This window comes from Megachile rotundata, chromosome 11 (genome assembly GCF_050947335.1).
Source record: "Megachile rotundata isolate GNS110a chromosome 11, iyMegRotu1, whole genome shotgun sequence".
In the NCBI taxonomy this organism is placed as follows: domain Eukaryota; kingdom Metazoa; phylum Arthropoda; class Insecta; order Hymenoptera; family Megachilidae; genus Megachile; species Megachile rotundata.
Genome location: NC_134993.1, coordinates 12,225,209 through 12,251,808, shown reverse-complemented (window position 1 = coordinate 12,251,808; position 26,600 = coordinate 12,225,209).

Genomic DNA, 26,600 nt, shown 5'->3' with positions numbered 1-26,600 from the left:
GCGAGGGGGGCGAAAAATTATCGAGCTGGTCTCTTTTGAAACCCTGTCCCTGGACGACGGTTACGATATTTCTTTCGAAAGATTCGCAATTAAGAAGTCTTCGACGCAACCGATTCCACCCACCGCTCCCGGGGGGCGGTCTATCAAACTTCCGCCTTATATTGACACGAAATGGGGCGAGATTATGCGCTCGCCTCGGCGGAGACGCTGAAAAATAACCTCCCGACGATTTCTGGCCGAGTTGAGCCGATAATTTGCGTTCAGGGGATACTCTTCATGGTCTTAGCAAGATTCATCTTTGATATGGAGCAACTTTTTGTCAGGACGTAATTGTTCTTGGATTTATGGTCGTTGCAATGGCAAAGGTTGGTTATAGGAGGTTAGGTTATGTTATTACGTGGGTTAGGTTATAGTAGGTTAGTTAGATTGGGTTCAATTTCAATAAATTATATGATGAGTTAGGAAACATTAGGTTATGTTACATTAGGTTCTGTTATATTAAGGCATCATGTGAAGGTTAGGTCAGATTAAGGCATCATGTGAAGGTTAGGTCAGATTAAGGTATCATATGAAGGTTAGGTCAGATTAAGGTATCATATGAACGTTAGATTAGATTAAGATATCATATGGAGGTTAGGTCAAATTAAGGTATCATATGGAGGTTAGGTTAGATTAAGGTATCATATGAAGGTTAGGTCAGATTAAGGTATCATATGAACGTTAGATTAGATTAAGATATTATATGAATGTTAGGTTAGATTAAGGTATCATATGACGGTTAGGTCAGATTAAGGTATCATATGAAGGCTAGGTTAGATTGAGGCATCATATGAAGGTTAGGTCAGATTAAGGTATTAAATGAAGGTTAGATTAGATTAAGATATCATATGAAGGTTAGGTCAGATTAAGATATCATATGAAGGTTAGGTTAGATTGAGGCGTCATATGAAGGTTAGGTCAGATTAAGGTATCATATGGTTAGGTTAGATTAGATTAAGATATCATATGAAGGTTAGGTTAGATTAAGGTATCATATGAAGGTTATAATTGATTATGGTATCATATGAAGATCTGGTTACTTTAAGATATCATATGAAGATCAGGTTACATTAAGATATCATAAGAAGATCAGGTTACATTAAGATATCATATGAGGATCAGGTTACTTTAAGATATCATAAGAAGATCTGGTTACTTTAAGATATCATATGAAGATCAGGTTACATTAAGATATCATATGAAGATCAGGTTACTTTAAGATATCATAAGAAGATCTGGTTACTTTAAGATATCATATGAAGATCAGGTTACATTAAGATATCATATGAAGATCAGGTTACTTTAAGATATCATAAGAAGATCTGGTTACTTTAAGATATCATATGAAGATCAGGTTACATTAAGATATCATATGAGGATCAGGTTACATTAAGATATCATAAGAAGATCAGGTTACATTGAGGTATCATAAGAAGATCAGGTTACATTAAAATATCATATGAAGATCAGGTTACATTACGATATTATATGAAGATCAGGTTACATTAAGATATGATATGCAGATCAGGTTACATTAAGATATCATATGGAGATCATGTTACATTAGCATATCCCATAAAGGTCAAGTTACATCAGAGTATCATACGTTAGGCACCAGTACGATATCATATGAAGAATACACTACACTATAGCATCACATAAAAGTTAGAACGATAACTCCACATTACGCTAGGATACCCAACACAGAAAGCACCCCGAAACGCAAATCCAGGAAATCTGAAAAACATCCCGACCATAATCGACAAGTTCCTCCATCCATGATAACAGCTCATGCAACGTGATAACAATTTGGTTCGTGTTCGCCGTGTGCGTGACAGACGAAAACGATTATGCGAGGAGCAAAAAATTCCGACAAAGAACCCGTTGGGTAGGGTTATGCAGAGGATAGCTCTCGTTGATCGTAGGAAGGATACTCGGTATCCTGGCTTCCGTTGGCCGGTGAAAAAACGAAGGGATTTCCAGGCAAACGAGCCGTGGCCAAGGAACCGAGCCTAATGGGAAGTGGAGGCTTAATTACAGGTTCAGGCGGATATTAAGGGTATGCACGGCAGCTCAGTATAAACGTTGCAGCTGTCGTGTGTGTCTATCGGCCGAAATTGACTACGACACGAGCTGACGGAGGGTGGAGGGACTGCGACGAAAAGCAGGCGCGGGTTTTGAGGTTAAGTAATATTCGAATTTCGATCTTGAATTGGCGCCAAATTCAAATCTCGATAAATTATTTCGTATTGTATGGAGATCATTTTGAAATATGGAATGTTTAATCGTAGTGAATTGAATGGAGCCAAATTTGAATTCTGTTACGCTGAATGGCGCCAAATTTGAATCTTGGTGAGTCTAATGGCGCCAAATTTGAATTCTGATGAGTCTAATGGCGCCAAATTTGAATTCTGATGCATGGAATAGCAACATATTTAAATCGTGTCAAAGTTAAATTATATTGCATCGAATAGCATTAAAGCTGAATATAGTTGAATTTAGTGGCGCCAAATTTGAATTACATCGAACATAATAGCGTCAAATTTGAATCACGTCGAACAGAATGACGCCAAATTTGAAACACGTCAAGTAGAATGGCGCCAAATTTGAATCTTGATGATTCTAATGGCGCCAAATTTGAATCTTGATGAGTCCAATGGCGCCATATTTGAATTCTGATGAGTCTAATGGCGCCAAATTTGAATTCTGATGCATGGAATAGCAACATATTTAAATCGTGTCAAAGTTAAATTATATTGCATCGAATAGCATCAAATCTGAATGTGGTTGAATTTAGTGGCGCCAAATTTGAATTACATCGAACATAATAGCGCCAAATTTGAATCACGTCGAACAGAATGGCGCCAAATTTTAATCGCGTCAAGCAGAATGGCGCCAAATTTGAATCTTGATGATTCTAATGGCGCCAAATTTGAATTCTGATGAATCTAATGGCGCCAAATTTGAATTCTGATGAGTCTAATGGCGCCAAATTTGAATTCTGATGCATGGAATAGCAACATATTTAAATCGTGTCAAAGTTAAATTATATTGCATCGAATAGCATCAAAGCTGAATGTGGTTGAATTTAGTGGCGCCAAATTTGAATTACATCGAACATAATAGCGCGAAATTTGAATCATGTCGAACAGAATGGCGCCAAATTTGAATAGCATCAAGCAGAATGGCGCCAAATTTGAATCACATCGAATACAATGGCGCCAAATTTGAATCGCGCCAAGCAAAATGGCGCCAAATTTGAATCACGTCAAGCAGAATGGCGCCAAATTTGAATCATATCGAATAGAATGGCGTCAAATTTGAATCGCGTCAAGCAGAATGGCGCCAGATTTGAATCACGTCAAGCAGAATGGCGCCAAATTTGTATCACATCGAACAGAATGGCGCCAAATTTGAATTCTGAAGAGTCTAATGGCGCCAAATTTGAATGACATTAAACATACTGGCGCCAAATTTGAATTGTGTTGTATTGAATATTGCTAAATTAGTATCGCATCGATTTTTGCATCGCGTCGAACTAATTAACCCTGATTAATATTCAAGTAAAAGAATTTAATACTCCACTGATTGGTCCCGTACAGTAGTTCAGTCAAAAGAGAATTCCCGAACAAAATACAAATTACCGCCTAATTACCTCTGAAGCCATCAAAGGGCCGAACCGAAAGAAAAACTAATTTTTCAAAATTTCACAGCACGTTAATCCCGTAACGGATAAATATCCCGGGGAAAACATAAAAGTTTCTTTCCGTGCTCGGCAAAGGATGTTTTCCCGAAAGGCGATCAACAATGCGAAGCAGACTCATTAAATGCTCATAATTCAAGCTCACTGGCAGCTCGAAAATAAACCAATTAGGAAGGTGCGCGAACGGATATTAAGATCCGGGCCTGGATGCAACGATATTATCGCCTTTCGCCGAGACGCGCATCAATGGATTCACGGTGTGGTTTTACACACGTTACTTCGCCGCCTGTAGTAGAAACGGACACACGTAAACAGCCGCGGCAAACATTATTGCGATATTGGACACATAGTCGCACGGACCGGAGCGGTAAGTAAACCTCTTCAGCACAAAGCAAATGGAAACCGTGATGCGACGGGACTGATAGTCGAAACAAGCCTTTGGAGACACTCGGTCTGTGAAACCCTGCTACCACGAATTTTAGTGGCGTTTGTTAGAGTTCACGATTTACCCCTTTTACTACCGAATTTAACGCTGATGGAGAAGATACAATCGTGTACAGTGTACCTTTTTTGCAGGACACATTTTTTTCTATCACTCACTTTTCAGATTTTCAGTTCTCAATTTTTAGCCTTTCAACTTCTGGCTTTTCAGTTTTTAATCGCTTTTAGAATGTGGGAATTAAAGATCAGAGAACTTTTTGACTAGGACTATAATGATACAAAGTAATCTTTGATCATCACGTGACCACGAGATCCTTGAGCCAAGTGCGCGAAGGCAGCAAGCAGATTGAAGGAAGGATGTGGATGCTACGTAAGTGGAGGAAGTGATTATGCAGTCAGACCAGAAGCTCTCCTTGAAAGACGGATTCCTGGTTAGGGAAGTCAGGTATTCACGGAAACCGAGCTGGGACGTCATCCAACTCTGAAAGCAACAAGGACAATCGTGGTTACCTTGGGATCATTGTGACCCAACGGCCGAGGCCGAACTTCCTGCGCGGAAAAGGAAATTTTGGCTAACCTCGAGTTGCACGAACAAAAGTTATCGGTTGGTCAAGTTTCACCTTGTCATCTTCCGACTATGATATCCGTTTACCTCCGAAGAATAGGAATTTGGGAAATTTAATTCCCTAAAAAAGATTTCCACGCATTCATCATCGAACTTGCGAATCCAATACGCTGGATTACAACTTGTACATTTTCGCACATAAGCGACGTGTTTCTCTCCCTCTTCTCTTTTTATCATCCGGGATAGATGACAGGAAGGAGGAGCAAGAGAGGAGGAAAAAATCGGATTGTCCAGTTTGTTGGACCGGCAGCGCTGACTCCGCAGGCTCAGCCAGTAATACATCAGGAGCTTACCGACCCCTCAAACGTAAAATACCCATCTAACCCGAACCACCCTCTACTTTCATCCTCTTTCTGTCCCCGTGAATTTCTTTCCTTGTGCTTTCTACACAACTGCGCACACTCGACGCCGGCCAAAGGATGTCTACTGTGTCCTTCACACCTGATGTCGCTCAACATCACGCTTATACTTCACAACTATAAGCTTATTAGAACTGTAATCTGAAATAATGAATTTATACTGTGCTGTATTAACTGTTTTCACTTGCAGCTCATCATGATAACTGATCGTATCAAATAGTCCGATTGATGGTTGACGTCGATCATTACTTTTTGCGTTTTCCAAGGTGACACCAAAACGTATCATTCGGTACTGTGCTTCTACAAGACTTACACTCGCTTTTCTTTTGATTGAACACCTGTTAATTATTGTACTTTAATCCTCGTTTATAACATAATATATTAAGTTACAGGAGATATCAAGATGCAGGAGATATCAAGTTACAGGAGATATTAAGTTGCAGATGATATCAAGTTACAGGAGATATCAAGTTACAGGAGATATCAAGTTACAGGAGATATCAAGTTACAGGAGATATCAAGTTACAGAATATATCAAGTTATAGAAGATATAGAGTTACAAGAGATATCAAGTTACAGGAGATATCAAGTTACAGAAGATATCAAGTTACAGGAGATATCAAGTTACAGGAGATATCAAGTTACAGGAGATATCAAATTACAGAAGATATCAAGTTACAGGGGGTATCAAGTTACAGAAGGTATCAAGTTACAGGAGATATCAAGTTACAGAATATATCAAGTTATAGAAGATATAGAGTTACAGGAGATATCAAGTTACAGGAGATATCAAGTTACAGAAGATATCAAGTTAAGGAGATATCAAGTTACAGAAGGTATCAAGTTACAGATGATATCAAGTTACAGGAGATATTGTTACGTCCCGGGTGGTACCTTTGTTGATATCAATATGAAGGTCCGGAATCGCTCTTGAATTGACAATCTTTTAGACCACGCGGTACGTGCGTCCATCGTATGTCAGGGATCCCAGGGTGTACAAGTATGACACAGTACTTACCCGAAGCTTCCTCCTTAACTTTTACAATAGATTTCTCGTCTCGGATTCTTAGGTAGTAGATCCTTCGCTGTGATCTTCTTTACAGGTATATCAATAGGCAATAACTGATACTTAACTTCGCGGATAACTGGTCGCGGAGTAGGGGCTAGACAGGGTAGGTATAAGGTGCGTAGGATCTTACGTAATTGGTATCTACGACCTCCTCGTCTTTGTCTCCCCATGAGCTGACTAAAGATGCAAAGGCATCAAACACATCATATGCGCACCGTGCGGCTATGTCTCGCACCACCGTGGCGATGTGGATTTCCTATCTCGACTTCGCAATATAATGGATCTCGTGCGGCTATGTCTCGCACCACCAGATCCAGCGTAATCGAGTATACGTATTTTAAATAATCAAAAGCTCTTAAAGAGATCTCGGGTTTATAGGAAATGATTAAAAGCGAATATAACTAAATATAAAATATATTCAATACTAAAGATGATGTCGGAATATAAACTAATACAAATGAACTTAGAATTGTAATATAAATGAAACGCGTAGTTTGGAGTTGGTAGGAAATGGGTGGAATTAGGATGGGAACTAGCAGAGTCCAGCACGAGGGGATCGAACCCTGTGACTAGTCGGACTGCTACTGCTCGCGAGGCTACTCGAACTGGGCTTTTATATTGCTCGGTGGTGTCAGAAGAGAAGATAAAGGGAGATTAGTTATGATCTGTTATTGCCTGGAGATTGCGTGATGTAAATAGAGGTTCGCGGAATTAGATAGGGATGTTCATAGCAAGATGTTTAGGTTAAGATAAAGGGTGAATTTGAGGACCTAGGAGTAAAGGAATGTGAAACTTATGCTATCTTATTTATAACGCACGCGGGACTGTGTCTTACAACTAATTATGTCAGAAACGCAATATATATGTACTTAATAATAATTATACTTAGACAAACAGTCCTTAAGCAACTAGATCAAACGTCGTCGCACGACGTCGCAATATCAAGTTACAGAAGATATCAAGTTACAGAAGGTATCAAGTTACGGAATATATCAAGTTACCCAATATATCAAGTTATAGAAGATATCAAGTTACAGGAAATATCAAGTTACATAATATATCAAGTTGCAGAAGATATCAAGTTATAGAAGATATCAAGTTACAGAAGATATCAAGTTACAGAAGGTATCAAGCTACAGAAGGTATCAAGTTGCAGAATATATCAAGTTGCAGACGATATCAAGTTACAGAAGATATCAAGTTACCCAATATATCAGGTTACATAATATATTCATAATTCTTTATCGTAGCAGTGAATTGCGAAAAGAACCGTAAGTATTTGGTGTGAAACTAGACATACAAAAATAAACAATGTCCAATATAAAAATGAAGAGTAAAGTATAATTAGTGAAACAATGCTAGTGAAATAGAGTTAACAAAGTATTCAAAATGTCGGCAGCACCGTGAGATTCGAATAGAAAATTAATCGAAATAAAGTCAGCGGCGTTTAATAGCCACGAAAACAGAGATGAAGTCTGCTCGACAAGCTGTGCAACTTCCTACCATCGACGAGCGCGAACAATATTAATCAGTGTGAAGTACCGATAATAGTTATTACCGTTAGAGGCTCAGAACGTAACGCTTTCCAAGCCTTTAATCAGATTACGCGACGAGTGACATTTGGAAGCTCTCGGTCGCCTTGAAACAAAAGCAATACGAGGCAAAATTTTCAACGGAAAAAGAAAAACGATTTTACGGCGCTGAAACTACGCCATCAGGACTTTTCCGTTTAAACAATTAAACTCTTACGACATCTGTCTACTTCGTAGTATTTATAGCGGGGCGTTACATAATTCTCTTTAATTATTAATCACTCTCGGTCTACTTGGCAGAGTATTGATTCTTTTATAAGTTTAAATAAAATCAGTTCTTCAATAATTGTATAATGTGTTGACTTTTATTGATCGAAGAGTTCTGTAGAATATTCTTTAAATACTAATCTGTAGTGCATGTAGAAATTCGTTATTCAGCTGATTTGCATAGAAACTCATTTTCAGGCTGCATAAATATTCTACTTGTTTAAGGGAGGTTTTACAAAGGACGAAACTCGAATAATTTTAATAATTAAACTTGAATAAATTTTAATAATTTTTTTATGTTAATGCACGCATTTTTATACTATTTCTTACACATTTCAAGAATATCAACCAACTTAGATCGTTAAAAATGAGGGGTTGGTATATTTATAAAACTCTTGAAAATCAGGCTCTATGAAACCCGTAATAATTTAAGAACACTGACAAGAATTTCCAAGAAAAAGATCACTCAAAAGGGGTTGGTATATTTACGCAACGAAATGAAATTATTGCTGGAAATAATTCCATGTCTAAGAAAAAACATAAGATGCAAGTAATAATTTTATGAAAGTTCTTAAAAATGTATGCAGCACTTGCACAAAACTAGGGTATGAACAAGTGTATTTTATTTAGAACATCTGAAGAAACTACCTGGAATAATAATAAGTTTCATTATGTATTTGCTACCATAACTTCTGAACCTAACCTCAAATTTTAAGCTCACTGCACCTGTTGCATAAAATGTATCACGTATAAACGAATAAATGCATACGTAAAATACGAGTAGTCGAAGTTGAATAAACGTATTATGAAAACAGTACAAAATTCATTTATTACACTGACGCTAAAGAGTGAGGCAAATATTTGTGACAAAATCAGTCAAAACGAGTGGTCTTCACAAAATCCAGGGTGTCTCACAATTAGTAGGACCCTGAAATGGGGGATAGCAGACGTAATTCTGAATAGAATTTCCCTTTCCAGAAATGGGGTTTGAAGCTCCGTTTTTGAATTATTAAGGAAAAACACGGACCAATCACAGCGCGAGGATTATTGCGCGTTGGTTAAGTACGCGTTAGATTACCACGCGTTGGATTATTGCGCGTTGGTTAAGTACGCGTTAGATTACCACGCGTTGGATTACTACGCTTAGAATTACCACGCGTTGCATTACTACGCGTTGGACTACTACCCGTTGAATATCCACGCGCTGGATTACTACGCGTTGGATATCCACACGCTGGATTACTACGCGTTAGATTACCACGCATTAGATTCCTAGGCACAGAATTACCACGCGTTGCATTATTACGCGTTGGATTACTACGCGTTGAATATGCACGCGCTGGATTACTACGCGTTGGATATCCACACGCTGGATTACTACACGTTGTATTACTACGCGTTGGATTACTACGCTTAGAATTACCACGCGTTGCATTACTACGCGGTGGACTACTACGCGTTGCATTACTACGCGTTGGACTACTACCCGTTGAATATCCACGCGCTGGATTACTACGCGTTGGATATCTACACGCTAGATTACTACGCGTTAGATTACCACGCATTAGATTCCTACGCTTAGAATTACCACGCGTTGCATTATTACGCGTTAGATTACTACGCGTTGAATATGCACGCGCTGGACTACTACGCGTTGGATATCCACACGCTGGATTACTACACGTTGTATTACTACGCGTTGGATTACTATGCGTAGGATTACCACGCGTTGCATTGCCACACGTTGAATTACTACGCATTGGATTACCGCGCGTTGGATAACTACGCGTTATCCGAAGCTGCCGCTCTCGCATGCGTCTCGCGCTCTGATTGCTCCACATTTTTCCTTAATAATTCGAAAACGAAGCTTCAAACGCCATTTCTGCAAAGGGAAATCTTATTCAGAATCACGTCAGCCACCCCCCATTTCAGGGACCTACTAATTGCGGGACACCCTGTGTCTATTATACTTGAAAGTAAAATATTGAATATATTAATACTTACTGTAATACATAAATACTGAAAATTTGATAAAAAGTATCAATATACTGTTGAATTACTGCGACACTGAAAATTTTAATATATTTTATATTGTTCAAATGTTTTAAACTAATATTTAGCTTCTATCATAAGAAAGGTAACAAGGTTTTTGAGCTTCTGAAAAATACTTTTGGGATAAGTAGTTTATGGGAAGCGGGAATTTCGAGCCGAGGTTTTTACATTTTTCCAGGCTTGATGTTAGCCTTCAGGTGTACACGGGATTTTGTCGCCATCCTTGCGCAAACACTGCAGTTTACTTCATCAGAAACGAGTCGACACTGATACACGGGATCAGAATACACGTAAAGCCTGTGGGTTCTTGAAGGGATGAAAGAACGCAAACAGTGGAGACAATTTTCTCTTAAACCGCATAAATTTCGCGGACTTAAATACATTAATATTGCATGAAGCGACTTTTCTATGGGGATTTTTTATAAATTGGTATAAATTTATATCTTGTTCAAGAATTAAATGTATGAATAGCACTTAGAAATTAAGTTTAATAAATACACAAGTCTGAGAGCTATAAACAGAAATTAAAATTGAGAAGTGCATTTGAGAATTATATTCAAGAACTAAATTTAAAAATTACATTTAAGAATTGCATTTAAAAATTGCATTTAAGAATTGCGTTCAAAAATTACATTTAAGAATTGTATTTTAAAATTTCACTTAAGAATTGCATTTAAAAATTACTCTTGTCAATTAAATTTAATAAACACACAAATTTAAGAGTTATAAATAAAAATAAAAATAGGAAAGTACGTGTAAGTATTACAAATGAAAATTAAAATTGAAAAGTACTAGTATAAATTGTATTCAAAAGTAATTAATGATTTATAAAGATTGATATTTGTTACTCCATCGGACGCCATGTTGGAGAGGTGGCGCTGCACGCACTGCGCATGCGCAATCGTTACTCTATTAGACGCCATGTTGGATAGGTGGCGCTGCAGGCACTACGCATGCGCAGAAGCGTCTTACTCCGCTTTTCTGCGATTCTGATCCTAATATTACAGTCACTGATAAAGCACCATCTGCTAGATCGAATTTTAATTTTTACCTTCTCTTTCTTAAGATTTTTCTTAAACGATACATAGTACTATACAAAACGTACAGTACAATCATTCTGCAACTCTCACTCTCTCATAATTTCACACGAAACTTGATCTAAAACCTGCTAAAACTTCTTAACAATTCTAAGTAACGAAAACAAGTAATAAAACAGTAAGTAATAGAAATTTCTATCTACATTTCTGCCTTTCTAAAAGTATCTTTAAAATTGAAACTAAACACAAATTTCCGTAAAGACTTTGATATCTCAGAACGATTTACATTAAAAATAAAATCGACAAGTTGTTAAGAAAGCTGTTAGAGCGCTATATTCGCTGGAAATATGATCGTCAGCCTGTAACATTGATTAGTTTAATGGCTTTTGATATAATGGCCGGCAAATGGGTGAGCGCGTACGTTGTTCGCCAGTTGACTGTCGCATCAGATGCGACGTGTGTTTTCGTGAACGTTCCACGCTGCTCGACGCCCGCTTCGTTCGCAATTACGATGCTGCGAATGATAATCGGTTTATTTAAAAAGCCTTTCAACCCGGCTCGTCGTGCCTCGATTTCGAAATCCTTTGCGAAAGCTGTGCGGAAAAAATTCGGCGGCTCAAGCTGGACGCTGTTCGACAAAATGGACGCTCTTCTTTCGAACTTACTGATTTATTTTAACAAACTTATAACAAATTGAATTTTTTTAACAAATAATTCACTTGTCGATGTTATAGAAAAATTGTAAAATTGAATATTTTCTGATTTTCATTTATTTATTATATTTTTGTAAATATTTCAAGTTTGTTTGTGAAGATAGAGTTTTAACAATATTATACTTAAATTTTTTCCTACATTTTTTTAACAAGTCTCTGTATTTCTTTTTTCTATTAAATAATTTTACTTCTAAGCAGAAAATTTATTTCAAGTTTTGTAATATTTTATAAAGTTTGATGCATTTGGTATATTTTTAAAAAAACATTTATTGTAAATACTTCTTATAAACAATAACACTGATCAATCAAGGAATATAAATAAAATTATTATATTTGCTAAATGAAATAGTTGATAATTTACCAAACAATTTTACATTAATAAAGATAGATTAGTAACGTTGCATTAATTAAGTTAGTGGTTTGTTTAGAAGAGTATGAATCAGTTGTTTAAAACTGGTCACAAATTAATTTACTTTGAAGACGCGATGAAATTAAGAGAGCACCCGAAATGAAAGGAGCTTCGCCAAGGATTGAAATTTTAATCATGTGAAACGTACAACAACCTAACCAAGAATAAATACCCAGCTAGCGGCAAAGTGGATTGTATTTACCTGGAAGAGATTTCAAGGTTTTAAATCCCAGGAATTATAAGAGATTTGCCACGTGCGAAGCACCGTGGTTTCATTAAATGTTTCAACGACAAAGCCTTACCCTTAAAACCGAGGAAACACCGGGCACAAACAACAAAACAACTTTGATTACTACAAACTTGTATCACCATAAATATTCAAGTATTTGATTCTCATATTGGGTTCATCATATTTTTAAAATTATTATTTAACATAACTTTAAGGAAATTTTATCAAACATTTAGTATTGGGTTCATCCAATTTTTAAAATTATTATTTAACATAATTTTTAAGGAAATTTTATGAAACATTTAGTATTGGGTTCATCCAATTTTTAAAATTATTATTTAACATAACTTTAAGGAAATTTTATCAAACATTTAGTATTGGGTTCATCATATTTTTAAAATTATTATTTAACATAATTTTTAATAACTAAATTTTTAGAGAAATTTTATGAAGCATTGGGTTAATCATATTTTTAAAATTATTATTTAACCTAATTACTAACAATAATATTTTTAGAAAAACTTTATGAAACCTTTAGTATTGGGTTAATATTTTAATAAATATTTGTTACGTTGCAAACTAACATTTTTATAGATCCCATCATTTGGCAGATCCAGACAAACTTATGTATTGTAAAAATTGTAGTTTTCATGTTTAACATACTTCGTTTTTAAAAACCAAAGTCCCCTTGTTTATTACAAAAATTATTACATTGAACTTCAAAGGTAATTCAAATTCTGCAAGTTTCGTGCCAAAATCAAATTTCCCTATTCATAAACATTCCCAAGGATGTTTAACCCTGAATAAAAAAAATTCTACCCTGAAAAAGGGTAGAAAGTTGCGAGGGGTTTGTATCGTCGAAGGTAGCCGTGGGGTACAGGCAGCATCATTAGAATCTACCCCCAGGTAGCCTCGGAGCTCTTTGTGTCTTCCCGCCACTTTTTCACCATCCCCAGATCGTCTTTCTGGCAACCCCTCGGTCACAGGAAGACAGGGTGAATGCAGTCTTCTTTATCAATGCTTTGAAATCTCGATGCGGCAATGGATAAGACCGTAGGCAGGCAGGAGGGTGATTTCTGAGGGGGTTAGACACGTAAGGGGGTGGAAAGTGTGGCGAAGGCTGGCTGTCTCGGCTCGGGAAACGGAGAATTAGATTTGTTAAGACCCCAGACATCTCCTCGTCATGGGGGCGACGCAAAGGGGGAAGCGCACCTGCAACCCCGCGAATAATAATGCAGTCCACTCTGGCCCGTGCAATTTGGTTAATTTATTCGTAACGACAGCCGGGTCCTTTGTGAGGAGCTCGATTATTATGCGAGTAGACCATCGCTGTAATAATTATCGATCGGGGGATCGGGACTTCTTTCGGGGAAGTCATAAGTGATAAAACTGTGGAACTTTCATATTTGCATTGGAACTTAATGGTGCATTTAAACTTCCTGGCACTTGCAGTAGTTTCAGAACTTTTCAAGTTAACACTGATGCAAAATTATATTTTAAAATTCTTCATGTTATATTTTTTTGCAATGATACCTTTGCACTAGGGTTATAATATATGGGGTGTTTCACAATTAGTGTAGGTCCCTGAAATGGGGGGTAGCTGACGTGATTCTGAATAAGATTTCCCTTTCCAAAAATGGGGTATGAAACTTCGTTTTTGAATTATTAAGGAAAAACACGGACTAATCAGAGCGCGAGACGCATGCGCAGACGCGAGCGCGGCAGCGTCGGATAACGCGCAGTTAACCAACGCGCGGTAATCCAACGCGTAGTAGTCCATCACATAGTAATGCAACACGTGGTAATTCTAAGCGTAGTAATCCAACGCGTAGTGATACAACTTGTAGTAATCCAGCGTGTCGATATCCAACGCGTAGTAATCCAGCGCGTGCATATCCAACGCGTAGTAATCCAGCGCGTGGATATTCAACGGGTAGTAGTCCAACGCGTAGTAATGCAACGCGTAGTAGTCCACCGCGTAGTAATGCGACGCGTGGTAATTCTAAGCGTAGTAATCCAACGCGTAGTAATACAACGTGTAGTAATCCAGCGTGTGGATATCCAACGCGTAGTAATCCAGCGCGTGCATATTCAACGCGTAGTAATCCAACGCGTAATAATGCAACGCGTGGTAATTCTAAGCGTAGGAATCTAATGCGTGGTAATCTAACGCGTAGTAATCCAGCGTGTGGATATCCAACGCGTAGTAATCCAGCGCGTGGATATTCAACGGGTAGTAGTCCAACGCGTAGTAATGCAACGCGTAGTAGTCCAACGCGTAGTAATGCAAGGCGTGGTAATTCTAAGCGTAGTAATCCAACGCGTAGTAATACGACGTGTAGTAATCCAGCGTGTGGATATCCAACGCGTAGTAATCCAGCGCGTGCATATTCAACGCGTAGTAATCCAACGCGTAATAATGAAACGCGTGGTAATTCTGTGCGTTGGAATCTAATGCGAATCTAACTATCGATGTATCAATAACTTCCAATGCGAAATCTTCGATACAGGCCTTCGCTAATTGTTCCATCCCCCAGTTACCGCATATCTTCCCCTCGATTACGTTCGTTTTCTTCCTTTTGATAGACCGCCATTAATAAGCGCGCGAGAGAAATATTCCCGCGATAAGACCGATTAGACAGCTCGTTCGATAGAAACGTTGTTCCGTTGAATGGCACAGAGAGGCAGCGCGATAAAACGGGACGAAGAGCCCGAGAAAGGGATACGGATAGCAATGGTATAAGGAAAGGGATGAACGAAAGAGCCGAGCACACCCGCCGAGATCCTCAGATAAAATATCCAATTTAAAGTTTCATCGTAATTTTACGATTCTTGAAAGTAAATTAATAGTATTATCTGCCCTCGGACCACCCCTTCCTTACCTGCCGGTGTCATCTCCCGCTTTTAATACGACCGGGGGGTGCAACCGCCTCGTGGGGCTACGCGAAAGGAACTTCGAAAATAAGCAGCCTATTAGTCATTACCCGCCACCCTTATCGGTAGGCGTTCTGAGATCTTTCTGCGGGAGGATGAAAGTTACTCAGGGGTGGTTCCGACGCTTCCAAACTTTTAAAATAGAACATCATTATTTACGCAGGGCACTTCAAATTACTCGTAAGGACTATGGATTCCATCGATTTTGGGGTTAGGGTTGTCTGTAATTTTCTGTACTTTGGGGTTGTTTGTATTTTGGGTAAGTCTGTGATTTCCAAGATTTGTTGGACGTAAGAAATTATTCGACTAGAACCAAAAAACTACAGAATTGGGGTATTAACCTTGTCTTACAATATCGTTACGCACCCGTAACGTCCATTTAAGTTTGATAGACCAGATTTGTATTTTCTGCAATTCGATTTTGGGTTCAATTCTAATTATGCTGAAGTCAAGACGAGTATAGTGGTCATATGAGCATAGAAACTTAACGTAACCTAACATAGTTCAGTCTAATTTAATCTAATCTAAATCAGCTTACACTAATTTAACCTAACTCAAATTATTTAACACTAAATGAATCTAACTTAATTTAACATAAAAAGGTTAATTTAATCTAACCTAATTCAGCTTACACTAATTTAACGTAACCCAAATTGTTTTACACTAAATGAACCTAACCTAAATCATTTTACACTAATTCAATCTAACCCAAGTTATTTTGCACTAAATTAACCTAACCCAAATCATCTCACACTAATTTAACCTAACCCAAATTATTTCACACTAAATGAACCTAATTCAATTTAACATAAAAATCTTAATTTAATCTAACCTAAATCATCTCACACTAATTTAATCTAACCCAAACTATTTAACATTAAATGAACCTAACCCAATTTAATATAAAAAGCTTAATTTAACCTAACCTAAATCATCTCGCACTAATTTAATCTAACCCAAATTATTTTGTACTAAATGAACCTAACCTAAATCATTTTACACTAATTTAATCTAACCCAAGTTATTTTGCACTAAATTAACCTAACCCAAATCATCTCACACTAATTTAACCTAACCCAAATTACTTTACACTAAATGAACCTAACCCAATTTAACATAAAAAGCTTAATTTAACCTAACCTAAATCATCTCACACTAATTTAATCTAACCCAAATTATTTTGTCCTAAATTCACCTAACCTAAATGATTTTACTCTAATTTAATCTAACCCAAGTTATTTTGCACTAAATTAACCCAACCCAAATCATCTCACACTAATTTAACCTAACCCAAATTATTTTACACTAAATGAACCTAACTTAATTTAACATAAAAAGCTTAATTTAATCTAACCTAAATCAGATTACACTAATTCAACCTAACCCAAATTATTTTACACTAAATGAACCTAACCCAATTTAACATAAAAAGCTTAATTTAACCTAACCTAAATCATCTCACACTAATTTAATCTAACCCAGATTATTTTGTACTAAATTCACCTAACCTAAATCATTTTACTCTAATTTAATCTAGCCCAAGTTATTTTGCACTAAATTAACCTATCCCAAATCATCTCACATTAATTTAACCTAACCCAAATTATTTCACACTAAATGAACCTAACTTAATTTATCATAAAAAGCTTTCAATGTTGTAACAATGATTGCAGTGACCGTCGCGAAATGATGGGTTAGATATCTCGTGTCAAATAGGAAGGATAATAATTGAAATAGCAAATGTGATACAATTATACATTAAATCGTCCAGATTCGAACCGGGAGCATTAGTTACCGAGTAAACGCGGTGTGCAAGTGACAGTAAGACAATCGCGCTTTCTAAACCCACCTGCAGACACAGGCGATCCGTAAGTGTTTCATGTGAATCCAGCAGACTTATATCTGGCTGTTACATATGAAAGGTGTTGGCAAGCTTAGCGGAAGTCAGTAGCAGACCATCTTCACGGCAAATATATGAGCCGTATCTGTAATTTTTATCCCTGTTCGTATTTTTATCCTCTCACGTTTCTGCCATTTATTTTCCCTGTCATTCGTGATATATTTTCCATTCGGATGAACTTAACTGCCGTATCTTTTCGACATTTTTTTCCGTGGATGTTCAACGGACTCGATACATTTACTGTTATTAATAACGTTATTAACGTTGTTATTGTTTTAATAGAATCAAGTGATTCGAGTTGCAATTTTATGATAGGTTTGCAACATTTGGGAGAGGTTATTTTTGAATGCTGTTAAGTTCGACGATAAATACGTTCGATTTAATTTGTAAAGGTTATTGAAATACGTGATTTTAATGATATGAGAGAAGTTTCCCGATATGAAAAATGAAATAATACCGGCAATGAAATACTGTTTCATATTGATTACATATCAATTTGATAACAATTTAATATGAGTTCGATAGCTGTTATTTAATATCGATTGAGAAGTATAAAAATTATTTACAGTGATTGCAGAAAATGTGGGGAGAAATTTCAGTGGTGTTCAATCATGTGATAAGAGAAACCTAGCCTAACCTGATATAGTTCAGCTTAATTTAATATAACTTAAATAACTTTATGCTAATTTAGTCTAATATAAATCGTGTTTAGACTAATTTAACCTAATCATCTAGTTAAAAAAGCTTAATCTAACCTAACTTAAATAACCTTATGCTAATTTAATCTAATATAAATCGTGTTTAGACAAATTTAACATAATCCATCTAATTAAAAGAGCTTAATCTAACCTAACCTAAATAACTTCATGCTAATCTAATCTAATATAAATCGTGTTTAGACTAATTTAACCTAACCCATCTAATTAAAAGAGCTTAATCTAACTTAACCTAAATAACTTCATGCTAATCTAATCTAACATAAATCGTCTTTAGACTAATTTAACCTAACCCATCTAATTAAAAGAGCTTAATCTAACCTAACTTAAATAACTTTATGCTAATCTAATCTAATGCAAATCGTCTTTGGACTAATTTAACCTAACCCAAATAATCAAAAAAGCTTAATCTACCTTAACCTAAATAGCTTTATGCTAATTTAATCTAACGCAAATCGTATTTAGACTAATTTAACCTAACCCATCTAATTAAAAAAGCTTAATCTAACCTAACCTAAATAACATTATGCTAATCTAATCTAACATAAATCGCCTTTAGACTAATTTAACCTAACCCAAATAATTAAAAAAGCTTAATCTAACCTAACCTAAATAGCTTTATGCTAATTTAATCTAACGCAAATCGTCTTTAGACTAATTTAACCTAACCCATCTAATTAAAAAAGCTTAATCTAACCTAACCTAAATAATATTCCACTAATTTAACCTAACCTAAATAACATTCCACTAATTTGACCTAACCTAAATAACATTCCACTAATTTAACCTAACCTAAATAATATTCCACTAATTTAACCTAACCTAAATAATATTTCACTAATTTAACCTAACCTAAATAATATTACACTAATTTAACCTAACCTAAATCATATTACACTAACTTAACCTAACCTCAACTTATCCTCGCCTAATTTAATCTAACCTCAAATGTACATAACCTAATTCAACCTAACCTATTCTTAGGGTAACCTAACCTAATCTTACTCTAACTTAACCTAACCTCAAATTACCCTAACCCAATTTGACCTAACCTCAACTTACACCTAACCTAACTTAACCCAACGTAATTTAAAAAGTTTGCTAATTAACCTTTAAAATGTTACAATTGCAAAATTTATAAATTATTTAAAATAATTTGAAATAAACAAAATTGATCATAAAAGTGTAATTACTGTTTTAAGCTAAAGCGCAAATGTACCTGTTGTGTGCAGTTCAAATGATTCCGATTACTCATAAAGTTTCCTATAAATTGATGGGTTCGTTATCTTTGCGAGAAGTGAATTAATGGATATTAAATTGATAACGACCGAAAGCAATTATCGGTGCTGAATATTGGGGGAAAATTAGAGTGTGAAGTGATGAAACAGCTGATATAAATTTCTCTGGATTAGTACATATAGAAATTGCTTTATACGATCCGATTTTACTCATTTTTTATTAGCATCAATGTAATCGTATTTTTTATTACAGGTACTTTTCTGTTTCATGTTGTTATTAAAAATTTAATTTAAAATACCGATGTTGCTAGATTATTTTCCAGGACATACAGAGACTCCGTTTTTTAATATAATTTGGAAATTTGCGAAATTCAAGATTTGAAAATTGTAAATTTTCAAGATTGAGAATTTTAAACATCGCATAACAAAATTTTAAATAAATTCGCAAAAATTCGAGGCTTGAAAATTTTAGTAAATCAAAAATTAAGGAACCTTGAGATTTATGAAGCGATAATTTAAAATATCACGAATTAAAAAATTATAAAATCGACGAATACATAAATTTGTAAATTTGCAAAATAAACTTTTCAAGTCACTGAAAAACTGAAATTTATAAGTTAGACAATTAATTATTTGAAACCTCGCGAACAAAGTCAGAAGATGAAGTACTTTAATAATTTTATTTATTTTATTCTAATACTTCATAATTTTATCTTATAAAATGGACGTTCTACTATCGATACATAATGTCAATGGACATATCTGTGTAAGTTGCAAAATTGATTCTTGTCCAAACGACGCACTGTGCGTCGCCATCAGCTGACTTGAGAAAAACGCGGTAGAAAAGAAAAATGGAGAACCGGAAACGCGTCGCTTGGCCGGGATTTCGTTGCTCACGTTTCCGGCAGAAATTTCCTCGTCAGCGTCGAGTGACAGACGGCAAAGTCAACGGGCGTCTTTCCTCCTCGTCGGCATTGATTGAAGTTTGTCTTCCGTCAGGGAATCAAGATCGTCACGCGACGGAAGTCGCGCCGGGACCGTTATTCCATTACGCACGTCGCGTGTCTGCTGTCAAATAAGGGCAAAGGAAAAAACCTGCGGGAGTTAAAGCGCGATGAACCGCGGGATGCAGATGGGATACAGGGAAACGCGGTGAATACCAATTTATTTGGGGAGCGACTCGATCGTGAAGGATACGGATTCTCGATGCTCGCTTTATGACGGTGTTCCTTGCGATTATATGATGCAGTAGACGAGTTTAGTGATTTTTGCGTTTGGAAATTTGGGGTTTGGGGTCTTTTTTGTGGGCGATAGTTTGGAGATTTGCAGATTTTTCAAATTTTGAGTTTTTGTGATTTTTGAGCTTTTAAGTTTTTGTTCTCACTCATTTTTAAGTTTCGAAATTTAGAATTTCTCTAGATCTCAAGGTTTCAATTCTGTAATTTCCCTAGACTTCAAAGATTCTAAATTTGGAATTTCCCTAGTTCCCATGGTTCTAAATTTGCAATTTCCCTAGTTCTCAAGGTTTCAATTTTGCAATTTCCCTAGATTTCAAAGGCTCTAAATTTAAAATTTCCCTAGTTCCCAAGGTTCTAAATTTACAATTTCCCTAGTTCCCAAGGTTCTAAATTTGCAATTTCCCTAGTTCTCATGGTTCTAAATTTGCAATTTCCCTAGTTCTCAAGGTTTTAATTCTGTAATTTCCCTAGTTCTCAAAGTTCTAAATTTGCATTTTCTCTAGTTTTCAAATACACAAATTCTCAAATTTTTAAATTCCCCAATTTTCAAATCTTTAAATACTCAAATCCCTAAATCCCTAAATCCCTAAATCCCTAAATCCCTAAATCCCTAAATCCCTAGATTCCTAAATTCCTAATCTTCCTAGATTCTTCAATTTCCAAATTTTGAAGTTTCTAAATTCCTAAAACCCTAAATTCCCTAGAATCTTAAAATCCCAAATCTTGAAATCCCCAAATTCGCAAATCCCTAGCCTCTAAATTTCTAAATTCCAAATCTTAAGGCCCTAAATTCCTTAATCCCTTGATTCCTAAATTTCTAAATCCCCAAATTCCCTAGATTCCCAAATTGCCAAATCTTGAAATCCCTAAATTCCTTAATCCCTAGATTCCCAAATTTCTAAATTCCCTAGATACTTAAATTTCCAAATCTTAAAGTCCCTAAATTCCTTAATCCCTTGATTCCTAAATTTCTAAATTCCTAAATTCCTAAATTCCCTAGATTCCTAAATTATCAAATCTTGAAACCCCTAATCCCTAGCTTCCTAAATTTCTAAATTCCCTAGATACTTAAATTTCCAAATCTTAAAGTCCCTAAATTCCTTAATCCCTAGATTCCTAAATTTCCAAATTCCTAAATTCCCTAGATTCCTAAATTACCCAATCTTGAAATCCCTAAATCCCTAGATTCCTAAATTTCTAAATCCCCAAATTCCCTATATTCCCAAATTCCCCAAATCTTCAAATCCTTTTCATAAATATAATAAATCCAAGTGTCCTATAAAAATATAAGTCTAACAAATCATACCAGAATAAACCTACCACACCATTTACACGAACACAAACTATACATATTCCTATACACACGCCAACGTTTATTATCAAGTCAAATGACGATTATTTAAGATTCCGCTGTAAGGTAGCCATGTAACCGTCTTGTCGATCATTTAAAATGAATTCCATCAGGAAATTTGATCTGGGATCGACTCGGTCACGCGAGAAGCTGTTCGTCCATTATCCGACCCGTGGCACGGTATCCATTTTATTCCAGACGCAAGAAGATGGAAGCATAATCGTTCCTCATGCGATTGTTCCTTCTTCCCTGTGGACTTCGTTTGAAATTCTATGCATTCGGGAACGAGGATGAATATTCAGACGAAGACGACGCGACGCTGCCCGAAGCATCTGCTTGCAGAAGCGCTAATTAACGGTAAATACTCGAAAATCTTCTTTTACTGCGTCACGTTTTTATTTACTCCCTTCCCTATTCTTTTAGTTCGACGATAAACTTTTAATCGGGTGCGAATTATTTTGCTTTATTTGTGGTTTTGAGTTGAGGGAGGTTTCTTTGCAAGATCGTAGTTTTTATGAAATTTGGAAATTTTTAGATTTTGGGGTTTTGGAATTTGGATTTTTGGAATTTGGATTTTTGGGTTTGGAAAGTTTTGAATTTTCTAACTTTCCAATTTTCCAATTTTCCAATTTTTCAATTTTCCAATTTCCCAATTTCCCAATTTCCCAATTTCCCAATTTCCCAATTTCCCAATTTTCCAATTTTCCAAATTTCTAAATTATCAATTCTCCAATTTCCCAAAATTCCAATTTTTCATTTTCCCAATTTTCCACTTTTCCAATTTCCAAAATTTCTAAATTACCAATTCTCCAATTTCCCAAAATTCCAATTTTTCATTTTCCCAATTTTCCACTTTTCCAATTTCCAAAATTTCTAAATTACCAATTTTCCAATTTCCCAATTTCCCAATTTCCCAATTTCCATTTTCCTAATTTTCCAATTTCCCAATTTCCCAATTTCCCAATTTCCCAATTTCCATTTTCCTAATTTTCCAATTTTCCAATTTCCCAATTTTCCAATCTACAAATTTCCTTATTTTCCAATTTCCCAATTTCTCAATTTTCCAAATGTCTAAATTACCATTTTTCCAATTTCCCAATTTCCCAATTTTCCAATTTTCCAATTTTCCAAATGTCTAAATTACCATTTTTCAATTTCCCAATTTCCCACTTATCCCAATTTTCCAATCTGCAAACTTTCCTATCTTCGAATTTCCCAATTTTCCAAATTTCTTAATTATTAATTTTCCAATTTCCCAATTTTCCAATTTTCCAGTCTACAAATTTTCCTATTTTCCAAATTTCTAAATTACCAATTTTCCAATTTCTCAAATGTCCAATTTTCTAAGACAAATTTTCATTTCACCCATCGCGCATTAAAAATCAATAATAACCTTTCCTCGCACGTTCACCTTGCGACGCATTTTATCATAACGTAACATAAGTTTATTACGTCGGTGAAATATTAACATCAATCTAGACACTTCCTTTGTCCCTTTTTTCTCTCGATTACATTTTATTTGCCGTAAATAGCGAAGATACTAGGTTGACGATAAGAGCCGCTGTAACGTTCTGGCGGAAATTGTGTATGAAACGATAATACCGTTATAAAAGTTTTATCGGATAATATTATTTAGCGTCTTATCCAGATTTTTATCCGAGGTCCCTTGTATATTGTCGGCCGGGTAGTTTCGTCGTATAATATCCTTGGATTAAGGATCGTAAGTCGATTATATACTTCGCCTACGTCGGCGTATTTACCGTGAAAAATTAACACGAAATGTGATTAGGGAGGGGGTAGACGACCAGATGGTATTATTAATTTTTAAAAGTTGAAGGGGTGTGGGGACGTGAAGACATTTTGTCGGAGACTCTCTTTATATTTAACCTTTTCATTGTCAGTCAAATTTATTTACTGGAAGAACTAAAAATATTTCAATTTTTCAATGGTTCAATTTTTCCAATTTTCCAATTTCCCAATTTACGAATTTACGAATTTACCAATTTACCAAATTTCCCAATTTTCCAATTCTTCAATTTTCCCATTTTCCTGTTTTCCTTTTTTTCCCAATTTCCCAATTCCCCAATTTCCCAATCCTTTAAATATCCAAATTCCCAATGGCAAAATATTTCATTTTCCAAATTTCCAATTTTCCAATTTTCCAATTTTCCAATTTTCCAATTTTCCAATTTTCCAATTTTCTAATTTACCAATTTACCAATTTTCCAATTTTCCAATTTACCAAATTTCCAATTTCCAATTTCCTAATTTCCCAATTTCCCAATTAACCAATTTTCTAATTTTCCAATTTCCCAACTCCCCATTGTCCCATTTTCCCAATTTTCCAATTTTCCAATTTTCCAATTTTCCAATTTTCCAATTTTCCAATTTTCCAATTTACCAAATTTCCAATTTCCAATTTCCTAATTTCCCAACTTCCCAATTTGCCAATTTTCTAATTTTCCAATTTTCCAACTCCCCAATGTCCCATTTTTCCAATTTTCCAATTCACCACATTTACAATTTCCCAATATCCCAATATCCCAATTTTCCAACTCTCCAATCTTCCAACTCTACAATTTTCCAACTCTCCAATTTTCCATTTTCCCAATTTTCCATTTTTCCATTTTCCAATTGTTCAATTCTGCAATTCCCCAATTTTCCAATTTTCCAATTTTCCAATTTCCCAATTTCCCATTTTCCCATTTTCCAAATTTCCCAATTTTCCAATCCTTCAAGTATCCAAATTCCCAATGGCAAAATATTCCATTTTTCAATTTTCCAATTTAAAATTTTTTCAATTTTCCAGTTTACCAATTTACCAAATTTCCCATTTTTCCAATCCTCCAAATATCAAAATTTTCAACTTCCAAATTTTCCAGTTTTCCAATTTTCCAATTTTCCATTCCTCCGAATATCCGAATTTCCAATTGCCAAATTTCTAATATTTACAACGTCATTTCGACATTATATTCGTTTTGGTGCAGTGCATATACAATATACAATGCAAATGCATAGAATATTATTTCTAATGTTATTAATATTGTTATAATTACAATTGTTTAGTAACTTTGCAATAACATAGTAGAGTAATGGTATGGCAGTATAAGACGTAGCCTTTCCCTCATCCTTCGGACAGGGGTGGTTCCGCGTTTTCGTGGATGTCGCTTCACGAGGGGCGAGGAGAAGAATATTAAAGGAAACGTCAGGATACGCGCTTTCATATTTCGACGGCGTATCGCACGCAGCGGGGCGAGGGGTGCACGTGTGTGCACACGAGGGGCTCCAGAAGAAGCAGGCTTCGTTTCTGAAAGCGAACGTCGCGAATTCGTATTAGAGGATATGCGAGAGCGGCTGTGCTCCCGGAATGAGTTCAAAGACCCTTCACGGCCATCTTCTTTCATCCGAATCCTGCCACCCCTCCTTTTCGGGTGAAATCGAAACGCAGGATCTTGGAATTTCTTTAAGGATACTGTTCAATTTCTTCCTGGTTCTTCGAGCGATGAGGAGTTCTGTTTCTGGGGTTAATTGTGGTAGGGGATGATTGGGGGTGTTTTATTGGAGAGAGGGATTTAGGGTGTTTCATTGTTGAGGGGGATGCTTTAGTGTTGAGAGGGAAATGTGGGGTGCTTTATTGTTGAGGGGGATGATGTAGGGGATTTTAGTGTTGAGAGGGGTGGTTTGGGGTGTTTTATTGGTAACGAGGGTGATTCAGGGTATTTTAGTGTTGAGGGGGATAATTTGATGTATTTTGCTGTGGAAGGAGTGATTTAGGGTGTTTTGTAGTTGATGTATTTTGTATGGTGGAGTATAATTTGATGGAATTTATTTTGGTGATGTTTAGTATGATAGTTTAGTATTATAGAATTTAGTATGATAGTTTAGAATTATAGAATTTAGTATGATGAAGTTTAGTATTATAGAATTTAGTATGATTAAGTTTAGTATGATAAAACTGAGTATGATGGTGTTCAGTATGACGACGTTCAGTATGATAGTTTAATAATATGGAATTTAGTATGATAGTTTAGTATTATAGAATTTAGTGTGATAGTTTAGTATTATAAAATTTAGTATGATGAAGTTTAGTATGATGAAACTGAGTATGATGGTGTTCAGTATGATGACGTTCAGTATGATAGTTTAATATTATAGAATTTAGTATGATAGTTTAGTATTATAGAATTTACTATCATAGTTTAGTATTATAGAATTTAGTATGATAGTTTAGTATCATGGAATTCAGTATGATGAAATTTAGTATGATTTAATTGGAGAGTGCCTATAGTTAGTATGATAGTATCATTTCAACATATTATGACGATTACATATTATCATATATTGTGTACTCTTTTGCTGTTACATTATCGTGTTGTTATATCATCATATAGTCACGGTATCATAGTATCATAGTATCATAGCATCATGGTATCATGGTATCATAGTATCACGGTATCAAAGTATCATGGTATCATAGCATCATCGCATCATAGCATCATCTCATCGTAGCATCATACTATCATAACATCATAGTATCATGCTGTCATGCTATCATATTATCATACTATCGTATTATCATATTAACATATTGTTATATTGTCATATTGTCAGATTGTCAGATTGTCATATTGTCACACTATCATATTACCACATTGTCATATTATCACACTATCATATTATCATGTTATCACGTTGTAACATTATCGTATTATTATCACATTATTATATTATCACAATATCATATTACC